A 17,569-nucleotide genomic window follows, 5' to 3' on the forward strand; every position below is an offset into this window, starting at 1 on the left:
TGCTAAATTTTCAATAAAACTGTTTTATTTGCGAATTAAAAATGTAGTTTTTTTATTTTAATTAATTTCTACTTTTTATTTTGTAATTCATCATAATTATAAAGAAGTTTTGAAATGTATTTCAAATTTCCTGTTAGCTAGTGCTTTTCGAATGGAATGAAAATTAAATTAAATGAATCAATTATCTGATAATTAAAAAAAATTTAAAGAGTGCATTGGCACTGTGCATATGAAAATGTTGTTGTTTCTTATGGCGCTTAGACAAACCCGTTGTTACGAAGACAGCGATTTAAGTCGATAGGGGGTGAGTCTCTTGTTTTAATAGCGCTAACTTGGACCAAGAGTACGACTTTGCTACTCACGCATCACTCATTCCCTTGCACCCCTTTTTATAGTAGGGCACATTCACACAACTCACAGATAGAACAGAGGAAGAACAACCTTGCCCGAACCGGGAATCGAACCTAGGACGTCCAGATCACGGGGAAGACGCGCTACCCCTATGCCAGGACACCGGCATATAAAAGTGTACAATGTTTTAAGTCTCTTGAGTACCTGCATGCGCTTGAAAACTCGATTACAAAATTACTTTAATACAGACATGAAACAAGTCAAATTAAATAATGAAAATTAGAAAACCTTTAAAAAACACTTTTATCATTGTATTAAAAAAGAAATATGTTTATTCACTAATTGTAAGTGCAAAACAAAAATCGCAAAACCATGAGATGCGCACAAATGTCCTAAATAAATTAAATTGCAATTACATTTATAATGTATTTTAAATTCAATGAATTCTATACAATGAATGCTTTGCCATTTTATTTTGGGTGTGTTTCTTATGATGCTCACTATGGCATTGCATCCTCCTCCTTTTGTTTTTTGTTCCTCATGCTTATGCTATTTGAAATTAATTTTCTTTCTTTAAGACACTGATTAAAGAATTTTTTTAAAGCTTTTTTGTATTTTTTAATTTATATCTTACAATTTTGTAAAAAAAAAAAAAAAAAAAAAAAAAAAAAAAAAATGAAGCATCAGACACTTAACCAGGAATAAATTGTGGCCACGGTGGCGCTACAATATCATGTACAAACCCCAGAACCAAGTAGACCAACGTGTTTTTTTTTTTTTTTTTTTTTCGTTTTTAAAAATGTATTTATATTCTAAATAGTTATGCAAAAAATTTTCGTAAAACAAGCTGCCATCATCTAATATTCTAAATTTCTAAGCATAATATTCTAATTTGTACACAACCTATATATATAAATATATTTAATTATATAGTTTATAATCTACTAAGATAGTTACAATTCTAGCTTGTTTTACTGATACATATACCATTCCTAAGAATAAATTTATTATTTCTAATATTTTTATAATTTTTTTAAAATTTATAACTCTGTAACAAAAATATGGATGTAAAAACATGCAATTCTGATAGAAATACTCTAACTAAATTGGAATTCTAATCAAATCTTTAATATAATTAATTAGATATAATACAATATATCATAACTTTCAATGAACATCGAAGAATGTTTTATAATTATATTGCGTTTTAATTCCTTTAAAATTTTGCCTGATTTTTGATTAAAGAATATTATTACCTACTTTTTGCAACACTAATGAAAGTACATTTAAAATATTTTTATTGTTATTACTTTCTAATTTTAGTCTGAAATATTTTTCACAATCCATGGCTAGAAATATAAAATCATTGAATATAAAAATCAATAATTCTCAAATAAATTTATGCATGCCACCACCCCTATGAAACCAACTTTTGGCTTAATTAATATTAGTTGAAAATTATGAGTTCGAAAATTATTAAAATATTAAATATACAGAATTTATTATGTACAAGTAACAAGAGGAAATTGGCGAAAAATCGGTCACAAAATTCCAGCCTTGCGCACATGGAACATGAGAAATTGAATAATAGCGTTTATTAATAAAAATGTTTCAAAAAGGAATTCCTCATTGTCAAAAAAAAAAATAGTCTAGAAGAATAAATATTTCATTAAATGAATTTTAAATCTATCATCAAGAATTTGTTTTTTTAAAATTATTTTAATTGCTGTTCTAGTTTATAATGAACTATTTTATAGCATATATAAATCGTTCATGGCTTGATTCATAAATCGCCATTTCCAATTATCAAGAAATTTCCTTTTTTATATCTTATTTATCGCAATGTTTCTGAGAATAAATCTTAAGAATAAAGTTTAGTATTTCGTTTCAAATATTAATTATCTTTTGAATTCAAATTCCCAATGAAACATGTCATTTTATTCTTCAGGATTTAGAATTAGAATTATTGTATCTAGTTTCGCTGATGTAACGCTTCAGTTTTGCCGTAGTGAAAGTTTTCCAAAACAGATACCAAAGCCGCTTATTATTTTCTAAAGTTTCCATTTTAATTTGATTCGCAGCTGGTCTGTTTATTTATTTTGAAAAAGATTTATTTCATATGATTATACGCTGAGCAAAAATAAGAGAAAATAGAATAAATAGATAACAAAAAATAGTTTTCACACATAAATATAGCGTACAGACATTGTCAGAAAGAACAAAACAATTTCCTAATTTGAAACTAATGAAGAAATTTAATTCTAGAAATCCAAGGCCAGAAATTGTGTGAAATTTTCACAGTTTCCTTTTATTACTATCGAGCACTGATGAGATTTTAAATTTGTCCCCAGTGGTATTTGCTTATAAATTTAATCATGATTATTTTTCACATCCTGTTAACTTTTCATTCCAAAAAGTTTTCAGAATTTGAAGTATACTTTAAAAGAGAAGAATAAAACAAACAGTTGTTAAGAGTAAATAACAAATACATAAATTAATGGAATTCTTTGATAAATTCTACTTAAGTTATCAACATTACATTACTCATCTATACTATAAGCCACGTGACTTCCACTTTGGGCAGATACAGATGAATTTTCTCTTTTTAAGGAAAATTGATATAACATGGAACAAGAAATGCAAAAATGGATCTTTTTTGAAGTGTTTAGCATTCATGATTCTTTTTAAGAACTTGATTTGCAAATCAGCTTAGAAGTAAAGTGATGTATATTAATAAATGAAGGTCATATGTATCATTACTTATTTATTTTATGACGTAATTTTTTTTTTTTTTTTGAAATGGCAATGATTTTCTAATTGGGGTTCCATCTAAATCGTTAAGGCATAATGCACCTGAAATCTGAAGTCAAAGCTCAAAATTCATTCTGTTGATATAGCACGAATTTCGGAGAGAGGGTGCTGGCACAGATTTCATCCTTGTTATTTAACCTCAATTCGAAATTATGAGATCCATCCTAAAATAGCTTTCGTGTTGCTTCAAAAATAAAACTAAACTTAATTTTTCTAACTCGCATATTAATCACAATAAGTTTAATGAAGACGGTTTTCATAATTATAATTGATTGCCAACATTGGAGTATCCAATTAATTGAAACTTGTCAAAGTTTTCATGTCAGGTTTAGGTTTAAGATTCTTTCATGTTAAAAAATCTATGTTTCTAGGTAGAAAGAAAATATCTGAAATTACTTACAACTTTGTATTTCTAGGAGTCACTAATATTTCATGAAATTATTTTGTGAAAAATTATTGATATTTTAGCCTAATCTGTTCACAAAAGTATTATTAAAGCGTTACATTAAGGTATTATTAATTTTAAAACGATAAATATATACATTTTTGCCAAATAAATAATTAGTATTATAAACGTATGGATAAATATATACATTTATGCCTAATAAGTAATTAGTATTATAGACATATATATAAATATAAACATTTATGTCCATGTTTACAATGTATCATTTTTTTACCGAACTAAAGCCTATTGTTGCCGATTAGCAACGTGCCATTTTTTAGAAGTCATCATACTTAAAATAAAATATGATTCTTTAAATCATTTATCCGACAATTCATTCAAGAAATGAAAGTTAAGAAAGCATATTAAGATCGGGTTTTAAGAAAAATCCTGACATTTAATGGTTAAATTACAGAAAAAAAAATGTGCCCAAACTTAACTATGCTATTATAATAGATAACGAAGTAGGAAAATGGTTTTAATTAAAAATAGAATAGAATGAATGAATTTGGCGTTAACATGCTTTTTTTTTCGAATGATTTGAATAAATTTGTTGATAAAATTTGACTGATTCTCTATTTTTAAAAATATCAACAATTAAAAATTATTTAAAATTGTGTATGTGAAATCCCTTAAAAATATTTTAACATGGTTTTATACTCTTCCTACGTGACATTGTCAGTTTGAATCGTGAAGCTTTACCTTGATGATGAATGAAATTATCTAAAGAACTGTGCGAAGTTTCATTATCACGTTCTACTTTTCTTTCCCTAAATTGTTTTGCATTTGATAAATGACACCTTTGTTCTAAAAATAGAGCAAAATTGCTAATGAATCGAATATTGAAGTCAGGAAATATATCTGATGGCAGATGAAAAGCGAAAAAAAAAATCATCTGCCCTATTTACTAAAGAAATATAGGTGGAGGTTAACAAAGGAAGATTAAAGCCATAATAAATATAACATTTTATATATATAGCCTTAAAAGATATAACCTATAAAAATGAAAGTGAAAATTCATAAATAGTTTGAAGGCTGTATAAATCCAAAATATTTTAATACAGTATATTCAAATTTTGCTCGTAACTTTTATGAATTATATGGAAGATATTGTGGCTGTTGATTAAATAGTTTTTTGTTAAATAATTATTTATAGAAAATTATTTTATGTACATATTACATCATTCTTAAAAATTATTAATAACCTATGAAAAAATAGTTTCCTATAAATTTTGAAAATAACTATTCTACAGTCTGTAATTTCTGTTCGAGAAGTTAGAAAACTTAAAACTTGTTTAGTGAGATTCCTATTCTTATTTTAATTACAGTAAACCTGGGAAACTTTGCAATATTTTCCCTTTATTTCAACTGTTTTGGAAACTAATAATATGAATGTAAATAATTTAAAATCGTCATAAACCATTAGTCTTGATTCTTAGTTTTGCCGTTCTATGGAATCACGACAGTTTAAGTAGACATTTATATGTTAAGAAACAGCTTTTGCATAGTGAATCTGGAAAAAGGGCAACCAAAATCCTGAAGAAAACATAAGAACAAAGGTGGTTTTTAATAATTAAAACGCTTTGCATTTTTGTATTAACTCTTATTATTAAGAAAGATATGCAAAAATATCCAAAATACACACGTTCAGGAAATAAAAGGTATTCTTTTTGCCATTTATGCAAATATATGCTTAAAACTCCCGTTCTCAATACAATTGAGTAAGTTTATCAACAAAATGCTCGATACACTTTCCCCCTGAGACCCTTAATGCAATAAACATTCCAAGCTTTATTTTTGAGAAAGTATGCTATCATTTTCCGGGTCACGTTCATTCTCAACATTTCATCATGTTCATCAGATGTATTATTTAAAGAAAATGCGCAACTATTACATCTCTTGATGTTATGGCCATTCCTTTGATTGTACTTCCATTTACGAGCCCCCTAACCCCAATGTGATTTGTTGTGGAAGCATTAGGAAGGGATCTATCTTTTCCTAACAACTGTAAAGTTGTAGATTCTGCCTCCCGACGGAATCCGAGAGATTTCAGGCTGAGCTTCAGATCAAGAGTATTAGAAGGCATTTTCCCAATTTGCTCAAGTAAGGACAACTTGTTCGAGGATCTCATCTTCCTCAGCATTGCTCAATAAAGTTCGGCGTCTTGGGTTTTTGGAATGAAGGCACTTAACCTTTATTCACGATGATTTTTCGAGGGATATAATAACTTTCAAATGATTTTCTGCTCATCATTTCTTTATTCGCAACAGCAGAGATAACAAGCCGCAGCATATATCTTCATAATTTTTAAACCTGCTGAGCTTGGTCTTTAAGAGTCTTGGTCTGAAATATGAAACAAACAAGGGAAAATATATGATTGGAAAAAGTATGCATGAATTTAAGAATAAAATTGAATTGAAATATTGAATATTAGACTACATTAATTAATGTCTTGGGATCATTTGAGACTCGTAATTTTAATAATTTGTCAAGTTCTAAATCAGCACATGCACGGGATAACACTTGTCTGGAACCTGAAATAATCTAATAATCTAATTGCAAGGAACATCTTATAAAGATTTTTAGATTTGCAACGTAAAATTTAAAAGATTTCAAATTAAGTATTTTCCACTGACAAATGTTTTTGTATGTTTTTGAATATCAGATATTTATCTCTGCAAAAAGAAAAAAAAAAAATCTTTAATAACTTTTCAAGTAAAATTGAATTTTCTCAATACCAAATTTTTTCATTAACATTTATATAATTTCACATATTTTCAAATAAAAATTTAGCAATAAATTTAGTTTCAAAATTTCTTTGGATCTTTAAATACAATCGAAGGAAATTACTATGAGACTTACATAATTGAAACTTAAGCAATTTATTGATGGTTTACATTAGAGTATGAGAGTATGATGTAAAATTTTCAAATTGTGCATTTTCCCAACACCGCCGTTTTAAATAAATTCAGCAATTTTGTTATGAAATATAGATAATAGCTGTCTATTAATATTAATATTAAAAGTGTTGAATTTTGTTCTAATATAATTTATGCAATTTATTAGTTTTCGCATATAATTATTCAACTTTGAATTCAAATATCTTCTAGTTTTCGTACTTAATCTAATAATAAAATTATATTTAAATATATACATGCCCAAAGCTAATTCTACGTTAAAGCATATGATTTCAAGATATTCTTTAAGCATTTATAATCCATCATTTTTAGAAATAATTGCTCTTTCCAAAGCGATGATTCAATCATACCAATCCATTAGCTAACGTTTGGCCATAATTAAACAACATTTTAAACAATTTTTTCTGCTATTTTTGGTATTTTTGCCATTTTTGCCTTATCATTTAATACAAAAGCTGGAATAAATGAATATTTCCACTCTGCAAGTCATTGACCCTTGTTCTCCTAAGCTGAAAATTAATCTACATCATTGACTTCATCACAGCAAAATGTTCTCGTGTTCGTTTGATCGTTTTCGTCATTTGAAGAGTTTATGAGATTGAACACGCATCTACGTATCCAGAGGCGGTAAGAAAAAGATCTCCTAATCATTAAAAATAGAGCGTTCGCTGAGAATAATTTATAACTTTTCAGATCATTAGCTCTTAATAATCGATAAAAATTAATTTCACTAAGGAAATCACAGTCACGCATACTTGAAATGATACAATCAACAATATTTAATGCTCACATTTTCTAGAATTAATTTCTTTTTGTTAGAAAATGTCTTAGATTTTTCAACATAATTTTATTCATGAGGAAAAATGCACGGTAATGATATGATATGATATCAATGATGATGATGATATCAACTTTCGCTTCAAGTGAATCGCAAATTCTGTTCATGCAAGACAGGAAAGGATTTATACAATTTCATATTAAACTTATTCGCCCTTTTTAGTGATCAAAAAACTATATTTTTTAATTTGTAGATAATTTTTAAAATAAATTTCTTTTTCTCAGAAAATGTCTCAGATTTTTCAATATAATTTTATTCACGAAGAAAAACACAAGGTAAGAGTTTATGATTTCAACTTTCGCTTCAAGTGAATCGCAAATTCTGTTCATTCAAGACCGGAAATGATTTATACAATTTCATATTAAATTTACTCGCCGATTTTAGCAATAAAAAAAACATTATATTTTAATTTGTAAATAATTTTTTTAGATGAATTCTTTTTCTCAAAAAATATCTTAGATATTTCAACATAATATTATTTAGAAAGAAAAATGCATTTCAAGGGTTTGTGATATCAGCTTTTATTTCAAATGAATCGCAAGTTCTGTTCATGCAAAACAGGAAATAATTTATAGAATTTCATGTTAAATTAAGTCGCACATTTTAGCAGTAAAAACAATTATATTTTTAGATAATTTTTTAGGCAATTTCTTTTTTGTTTTTCCGAAAATGTCATAGATTTTTCAAAATAATATTATTTAGAAAGAAAAGTGCATTGCAAGAGTTTGTGATATCAGCTTTTACTCCAAATGAATCGCAAGTTCTGTTCACTCAAAACAGGAAATAATTTATGAAATTTCATGTTAAATTTAGTCGCCCATTTTAACAATCAAAACCACTTACATTTTAATTTTTAGATATTTTTTATACATGGTAATCTTTAACGTTGATACAATTCACATAAATTTAATGAATTACTTAGCTGAGATTTACGGAATAAGAATCACTGATGTATACATGTGATGATATATTAAAAATCTGATTTAAATCCTAATTATTTTCCTAATTTTTATCTTAATTCAGCCCATATTAACTTCATTCTAAAATGTTCTCTTATTTCCTGATACAATTCCATTTTTTTTATTTAATTAATTCCATATGCAATTTATAAAACTATTCACTTCAGCATTTTCTCACGCTCAAAGCGAAGGGATAAAAATCCTTAATGCTTACCATATTCTTTAAAGATACCTAAAATTCCCTTGCCTAAATCGACACGTTTCAAAGAAATCCCTATCAAAATTTCTTAGTAAAATGATCGAAGGGAAAAAATTCTGCCTCTTCTACTCTTGTATCGCGATGTAGACTGGAGTATCTCGTCGCTTCTTCCTTCTACGTAATATGCTTCCCGTGATGAAATAAATCGAAGTTAATATTTCAAAAGTTTCTTCTATTCGGGCAAGCAAATACTAAAATATGCTTTCATACATATAACAATATTAATTTTTTTCCTCCAAAATAAATAAATAAAAACGATTAAGTGAAAACAAAACAAAAAATTAAAGTAAATTTAAAAATGACATAAAAAATATTTGAGGATAACAGTTTCTGCGTTTTCAATTCTATTTGTCTGAAACTGAGTATTGTTTATTTGAGGGAAATAACAACTGAAAGGGGGGAAAATCAAGTTTGTTTTTGTACAAGAAAAATTAATTTAATTATTTTCAGGGTTTATTGAAATAGCTCTCACTTTCTGTAATTGAATAATTATTTAATGTATAAGGCCGTAGTCTTAAGAAATTGTGTTTCTCTATGAAATAGTGTAATATCATCTAAAACGAGACAATATTATTTTAATTAATGCACTGATAAAAGTTATTTGAATATTTAACATAGTTTATAGAAAAATTTAGATTTTAGATTAATATTCAAGATCAATTAAAGGAACATAATGCATTATATTTTTAAGATAATATATGAAATGTTTATAATTTTTACAATGTTATGCTAATGTACTGTGACTATTAAAGCCTTTAATTAAATATACCTGTATGATTAGTTTGAAATATTTTAATATACTCAGTGCAATTTTATGACAAATTTGACATATTATAAATTAGGGCAGCTTTATTTAAATTATGTTAAATTATTTTTATTTATACTGTAGATTTTCAATTACGAAATTTTGTTGTAATCATTTAACTGACTGAAGATTATTATTCCAATTTATAATAACAATTGCATTCACAAAAGTTGTTTATATGAAAGAGAACATGGAATGTGCCTATGTGCTAAAATTTATTTGGTTTATTAAAGAGCACGCCAAACATTTGTTAATCTAGGAAAAATTATCAAACTAATAAAAACGAAAGAAAAAAGCACTTGTTATCGCTTTATTAAAAACAACAATCAGTTTTTCAGTTTTTTTTCCCATCCAGTGGCGGATCTAATAAACACGCACACGCACACGCACACACGCACTCGCACGCACGCACGCACACATACACATTTTAAATACACTCATCCTTGTCATACTTGCAAAATTGACAAAAAATTTCAATGAAACAACAATTCTAATAAAAATTTCTTATTCATATTTATTTTCTTGACAATTTTTTCTTTGTCAAATAAATAGTTTCTTCTTTTAATGAGGTATCGAAATTCCGACATCTAGATATATTTCGTATTCGCTTTATTTAAATAATATTTTATAAATACAATTCTTGTTATAAAGATATTGAGTAAATGAGGGCTACTGTTATTGCTAATATTACTGCACATGAAAGAAATTATATTTTTGATTATTGTAAATAAACAATGACATTTCAGGCAGTAAAAATATTACAGCAAAGTTTGGTGAATTTCAGGCAGTAAAAATATTACTGCAAAGTTTGGTGAATTTCAGGCAGTAAAAATATTACTGCAAAGTTTGGTGAATGTAAACGGATTACTTGTAGTTAACATGACACGAATCTTTAAGTAAGAAAGGAAAAGCCCCAGGAATAAAAACAAAACAATTCACAAAAATCCTCATCAAATACACTTTTAAACGTAACATTTTAGAATTTCCATTTGTAGGGGAAGAGCCAACTAACGAATTCAGGCATGTTTCATTTTAGAACCAGATGAAGGAGCAGTGTAGAAGAGAGTAAAGCCGTTTAATGTTTCTTATGAACAAGATTATCAAAGGGGTCATCTACATATTTAATTCTAAGCAATTTAAAAATCTACTAATCGATATTCTTTTCCGAATTCATTTGTAAATAAAGCAGATTTAAATTAATTTATAAAAATTTCGGAAAAAATCCATATTTATTCATTAGTATTTTGAAGGAATATCTAAACATTTTATAAATTAAGTTTCTATAGATCGGTCCATTACTTTTCACATAAATTGTTTTTTAAAATCTTATTATATATGTTGTAAAGCACATTTTAATGACTATTGCCTTTTGAAAAATCAAGAAATTGCAATGAAGATTTCTCCAATGATGAAGACATTACAAATGAAGATTTCTCTAATAATTCCAAACCCATATAGCTTATATCATCCTGCAGGTTAAAGGAAATAATAACTAGAATCATCAAAGAGTTTTATCATACTAAAATTGAAAAATAAAAATAAATGATGGCAAATATAGTGGCCAGCAGGAAGTATATACATTTCCCTATTTAATATTTTACTGAAATTGTTAGTATACAAACAGAATTGATTGTTTATCCTAATGCTTCATGCTGTTTTAAACTAACATAATTTTTCATTAAGCTATATTATAAGATAGGAGCTTCGACGATACAATTTGATTAAAAGTGGAATTCCTTTTTAATGAGTGTTTGAGACTGTCAAATTAGTTGGAGAAGAGTGATGATTCAAAGATAAAATGGTAAATTGATGGATAGGTAGAACTTAAACCATTAGTTATGCTGTAATGGTTTACGAAGCAAAGTACAAGAAACAAATAATTACAAAATAGTTTCAAAGGAAAATAAGATAAAAATGATTCTTTATCAGAATAATAATAATTGAAGATGATAAGTTGTTGAGACGTTTTAATGCATATTATATTTGAAACAGATCAATGTTTAAAATACAGAAAGATCACAAAGAAAAATTTTTGTAATCAGGATTTGCTTACTCTTTTGTATCCAGAAAACGTATTTTCCTTATTATAAAAATTATTGTAAACAAACAATAAGAATTTGGTATATGGTTGCTCCGACATGTTGTAAAGACGTTTATAAAATTTTTAATAAAACCATTTACACCAGTAAATTTCAATGTGAACATTCTTGGTGTCTCGATGAATGTCAAGAAGGTATTCCAATTCTAGCTAAGTATTGTCTAGCATTTCAGCTGTCACACTGGACACAAGATCTGTGATCCTAACTTTGAATGTCAAAACTTTCATCTAGCATTGAAAACACTTAGTCCTATATGAAATAACAAAACTGTCGTTGAATAGTAATGGGAAATTTGAATTAAGGGAAGAAAAGAAAATATTAATGTTCATGTCATTTAGATAACAATCGAGTGCAAAATCACTCAATCTGCATTAGCCGTTGAACTTAAAAAATTTTAAAAGCGTCTATTCTATAAAAATCTTACAGCATGGCTCTTTAGTAATAAATTTTTTGCTCTTTTGTAATAAATCTAATAGTTCTTTTGTAATAATTTTTGTATTTAGGGAAAGATTTTTTAACCACCCTGTTTCAAATTTCGATTTTTCTAAAATTTATTAAATAACAAGAATTTATCTATCTATACTTATAATAAAGCTCAATGTGTGTGTGTGTGTGTGTTGGCGCTCTACAGGCCAGGTTATTTGACATACAGCTACCAAATTTGGTACATGTATACCTTGGAGGTTGGGAATGTGCACCTGGGGTTTCTTTTTTCGAATTTTTAATTAGAATTTTAATTATTAATTAAAAACTAACTTTCCCGCCAAAAAAATCTTCCATTTTCCCCATCGCCAACTTTTCCGCCAAAAAAATCTTCCATTATCCCAAGCGCCAAACGAGAAAGGCTTCAGTTTTTTTTTCTCCCAACAGTAATGAGGCTAGGGTTAAAATTTTTCGGCGGATTATTTCAATCGGTTCTGTTTATTTTCTTAATGTTTTATGCATTTAAAATTAAACATTGTTAATGAATCGATCTTTCAGATTCATTCTGAAGTACTTTTGAATTAAAATAACACAGAATAAAGGAAATTAAAAATTTCTAATCCGCATAGCGTTACCCCAACTGGCGTAGAAAAAAATCACGTATTTGCGTTACGTAACTGGCGAAGAAAATCCACGCATGCGCATTCTGTTCTGATGGTTGCTATGACAACCGTTATCAATGGATGATTTAAATTATTTTTGGGTTAGTTGCAGGCTTTTGTAAGTAAATTGTATTTATGTTAGTTATATATTTTTTGTATATGCTTATAGTTTTAAGTACATCGTTTTTTAAGTAGTTTTTTTAAAACCTGTTTTCAACCGTTTATTTTAAACGATTCGTTTTATTTTCTTAGTGTTTGATGCATTTAAATTTAAACATTGTTAATTAATCGATCTGCTCATAATGAATCTAAGAAAATTTTGTTGACCAACTCTTGAGATATTACATAAATTAAAAAAGATATTCTTTAGTGCCCATAAAGTTTAAACGCTGAGTGACTGTATTTTTAGTAATCAGATTATAAAAAAATGCTTTGTTTCAGTAAAAAATATTATTATATTAATTGAAGATAAATTCTTTCCACTTTAATTTAAAGCATAAATTCTACGGGTGCTAACAGAAAATGAGAGAGATACATATTACGTTATGACTGAAGGCCTTTATAATATTATGAATGAATTATATGATAATCAAAATTTGAAGTTTTAAAATATTTTGAAGAAGCTATTAAAGTAGAAATTGCATAAAATATTTAATTATTAAAATTTTAGCGAACATTAAGATTGGCGAACCGGCTGGTCGCCAAAGGCGGCTAGTAAATAATAAAGTTCAAACAGTTTTAAAATTTACTTTTGCAAAAATACTAAGCGCACAAGAAATATAAATTATAAAAATAACTATAAAAGTAATAATTTAAAGATTATATTATTCTAAAAGATTAGTAACGGAGAAAAATGATCAAAAGTAAAATTTTAGAAATACGAATTAAATTAAAAGTTCAAAAATTTTATTATTTTTATAAAATAATAGGTTTTAATATTTGCTTATTGTTGTGAAATTAATTCTGATTTTCAGTCAACAAAATTCTGACTACAGCCATTCATCATAGAAATTTATGAGCAGTATATCAATTTAGGGACATAATTTTAGCTATGGATTTTGTACATATAGTTCGTAACTGTCTGCTAAAGATACATCTTTATTTCATAACACAAAATAATTCAATAACCCGATTACAAATGGCCATAAGTTTCATGTGAAAATGTCAGGAAGGAAAATTTAAATTTTGTTTAAGCGTGCAGTAAGTTCTCTATAGTGGTTCTCCTTTCTTACACAGGCAATATCTATGCTGTTTCCCTTCGTCACACAGACAATACATATGTGGTTGTCCATTTCAATATTATGTTAAGCATTCTCTATACATAACTTCAATTCTTTTATTTTTGTACAGAGAGAAATTTAAGACAAACATTGCCGATGAAATGAAAAAAAAAAGCATTTTGAATGAAATGAAGATATGAAATGTAATTTCAGAAGATTTAAAAAGTCACATGCAGAACATCCATGCGACTGCCACACACACATCATCAGCAGTTGCTAATATACTTCTTAGTTCTTATGGCATGAAACGGACTACTGCAATTATGTTGCCTGTATGACCAAGAGAAGTTGAATAGAGTAATTATTATGCGATAAACAAATCTTCTTATGGATTTTTACAGGCTTGCTATAGCCATTTGTAATCAGAGCAATTGTTTCTAAAAATGATGTATACCTGCCAAAATTATCCTAAATTATGAGGAAGAAAAATAATATCGTGATTCATTAATCTCGAAATTAAACACTGCAGCACGAAAGACAAGTGAAGGACAAAAGAGTTACTCATGCTATCGAAAGGAAATTTCGCATGGATATATAAAAAGAACAGAAATACCTTTTCATGACTTATGAATATAATGATTCATAAGTCATGAGTAGTTATATAAATCAGGAAATTTCGCATTGATATAAAAAAAAACAGAAATACCTTTACATGACTTATGAATATAATGATTCATAAGTCATGAGTAGTTATATAAATCAGGAAATTTCGCATTGATATAAAAAAAACAGAAATACCTTTACATGACTTATGAATATAATGATTCATAAGTCATGAGTAGTTATATAAATCAGGAAATTTCGCATTGATATAAAAAAAAACAGAAATACCTTTACATGACTTATGAATATAATGATTCATAAGTCATGAGTTGTTATATAAATCAGGAAATTTCACATTGATATAAAAAAAAAACAGAAATACCTTTACATGACTTATGAATATCATGATTCATAGTCTTTTAATATTAATTTTGATCTTTCATGGTCATTTCATTTTAAAGTCGACTAAAATTTAAACAGCTATATTAAGATTATGTTGCTGCAACAGAAATGGATGTTTTAAAAATAATATTATTTCATGAATTATTGTAAAAATCTATCAAATTCTTTGAATTCTATAAAATTAAAATTTATATTCTCATGCATCATATATAATAAGACTAGAAAATGAGGATGGTGACTTTTCTTGAGAAATCCGCGGGAGATTAGATTTGATGACAAATATTGCACTGTTCTGAAATTGTTGATGTCGGTACGTCTTAAAATATGCAGAGGGTCCCCCATGAAAATTTAAGGTATAAAAACTTTCAAAGCACGTCATTTCCTTTCAAACAGAGTTTCACTTTTTTTTTTTTTTACTTTTAGTTGGTACTACTTGAAAGAGAACGATAGCAGAATAGAGAAGCTCTTTTTTTCCTTCACTTCGACTGCAGGAGATGTAGTGGAAAAGTGTTTGGTAAAACTGCAGCTCTTCTGGGATTTCCATGCATCACATTTTCAAGAGATTGTTGACAAAAACACCACAAACAGAAAATAACTTCGCTCGATTATGCTGTGAAAATAACTTTCTTTGATGAGAGGAATCGCTGGCTGAAGGTTAAGGCAATGTTACAGACCGTAACATCCAGACAAGGGAATACAATGAAATTGTATAGACATGTGTGTTTGAGAGAAAAATTAAATATACATTTTCTGGTCTTTGAATGGGATTGACTACAGTAGTTGTAGCAGTAACTATTATTCACTGAAATTTATTTCTTATGTAGTTTCAAACAAACATTGTTTCCGTCATATACGTATTTCTACAGAACTAGTATTAAAATATACTGGTATTATAAAATATAAAACATGCCGCATGAAGGTAAAACTACTTTCTAATATTTTTGTAAAGATTATTGCTATCTAAAACTATTATACGATATTGCAGATTGAAAATGATAATATCCAATGTAACCGAAGCTATTTTAAAAAAATTTCTGTTTTATTTGCATTCAGTCTGAAAGCGGAATGACTAAATTAAAATTATAAGTTTTAAAAACAATTCTTTATGGTGTACTTAAAAGTAAAATGTTTTATTTTCACTATTTTTTACTCTTTAGATTTTAAATTATATAAATCATAATTATAAATATTATGGAATCTTGGAATCAATTATTCTCAAATTCTCTACCGAGTAATGTGACTTGTGTGTAATAAAAAAACTTAATTAAATTTGTCTATTAAGTGTTAATTGAGTTTTTAAAATATTAAAATGTTGTATTGTCATAGAAAATATAAAAATATGTAAAATTTAAAAATCTCTAACACATTTGACATTTTAGCAATAGAATAATTCCATTCTTACCAATACGAAATAAGTTTAGTTAAATAAAAATTATAAAAACAGCAATGAACATAAAATAAATATCCTGTAATAAGTTTGCATACATTTTTCATACAATTTTCGCAGGATTTACAATATCGGTCAAAGTTATAACAAAGCTATGACTTATGAAAAAATATGTGCTATTTAAATTTTTGGTTATTTGCTAAAAAGTGGAATTTCAGTGTTCAAGAAGTGGAATTTCAGTGTTCAAGAAGTGGAATTTCAGTGTTCAAGAAGTGGAATTTCAGTGTTCAAGAAGTGGAATTTCACAGCTATTAGGAACAAATTTAAGAATATTTGCATATAGTTTTGTGTTTTATATTAATAGAAAATCATTTTTTTAATTTCATTTAATATTTATTGTCAATATAGTGACTGTCCATTTTATTCATAGCTTAATAAATAATTTCTAAACTGTTAGGACAGTATACAACTGCAATAGAAAAAATGATTTAAATGACGCAAGAAAATAATATTTTATGTTGTTCTATCAACAAAAATATTGCTGAAAAAAATCATAAATTTTTATATACTGCCCCAATCCTATTACTCCTATCTTGTAAAATATTCTTGGCATACTAACAATTTAAGAATATATAAAATCCACTTTACTATGACAAAAACCGACCGAGTTATGAGGCTTTGACTACTACTGTTTTAGACCATTTCAATGGCTCCTTAAAAAAACTATCCAATCAACGATTCATCGAAGCTAATGTTGATTTGTTTTAAAAAGTGAAAATTAAAATTTCACTGATCGACCCATTTTGATAACTGAACATTTTTTTTTTGTTTAAAATTTTAGAATGGCAAAAATGTTTTACTTAATATGACTAATAAGACTAGGGCGCTGTATAAAAGTGCAGTTTTCGTAAGTTTTTATCAGCATATTTACTGATTAAAAGAGCGTAAAATATAATTCTTCACGTTACTTAAAGCATTTTACAACTGGTATTATATGCTAAAGAGTATAATATAGTTCCAATAAGCTACTGGAATACGGTTAAAGAAGACACACTGCATATTTAAGAACCACTTAATATTTTTTAATAAATATTTTTCAAATGATTTTCTCGAAGTTTACTGAAGGATATCATTTCCAATACTGAAATGATATTAAAAAGTCAAACTGAATTCATATCCTATTTAGTGATATTATTTTTGATAATTACAAAAGTATTGAACTAATCTCTCAATTACAGATATATAAAACTAATATAATGATATTTTGACAGAATGATATTTATATGAGCAGAAAGATGGCCGACGAATATCCTTTAAAATGGTATTTCTCAATAACTTATTCATTTAAGAAATAATGTTTGACATGGAAAGCTAGCAGCTATTATTT

The 17,569-nt window shown here is 27.1% G+C and overlaps 1 protein-coding gene across 1 annotated transcript in view; it reads left to right on the plus strand.

Annotated features, from left to right (window-relative positions):
- LOC129959655 (poly [ADP-ribose] polymerase tankyrase-like) overlaps positions 1-17,569 on the plus strand; it is a 237,337-nt gene that overhangs the window by 111,639 nt on the left and 108,129 nt on the right. The gene's annotated exons all lie outside the window — the stretch shown is intronic.

This window comes from Argiope bruennichi, chromosome X2 (genome assembly GCF_947563725.1).
Source record: "Argiope bruennichi chromosome X2, qqArgBrue1.1, whole genome shotgun sequence".
Classification (NCBI taxonomy): domain Eukaryota; kingdom Metazoa; phylum Arthropoda; class Arachnida; order Araneae; family Araneidae; genus Argiope; species Argiope bruennichi.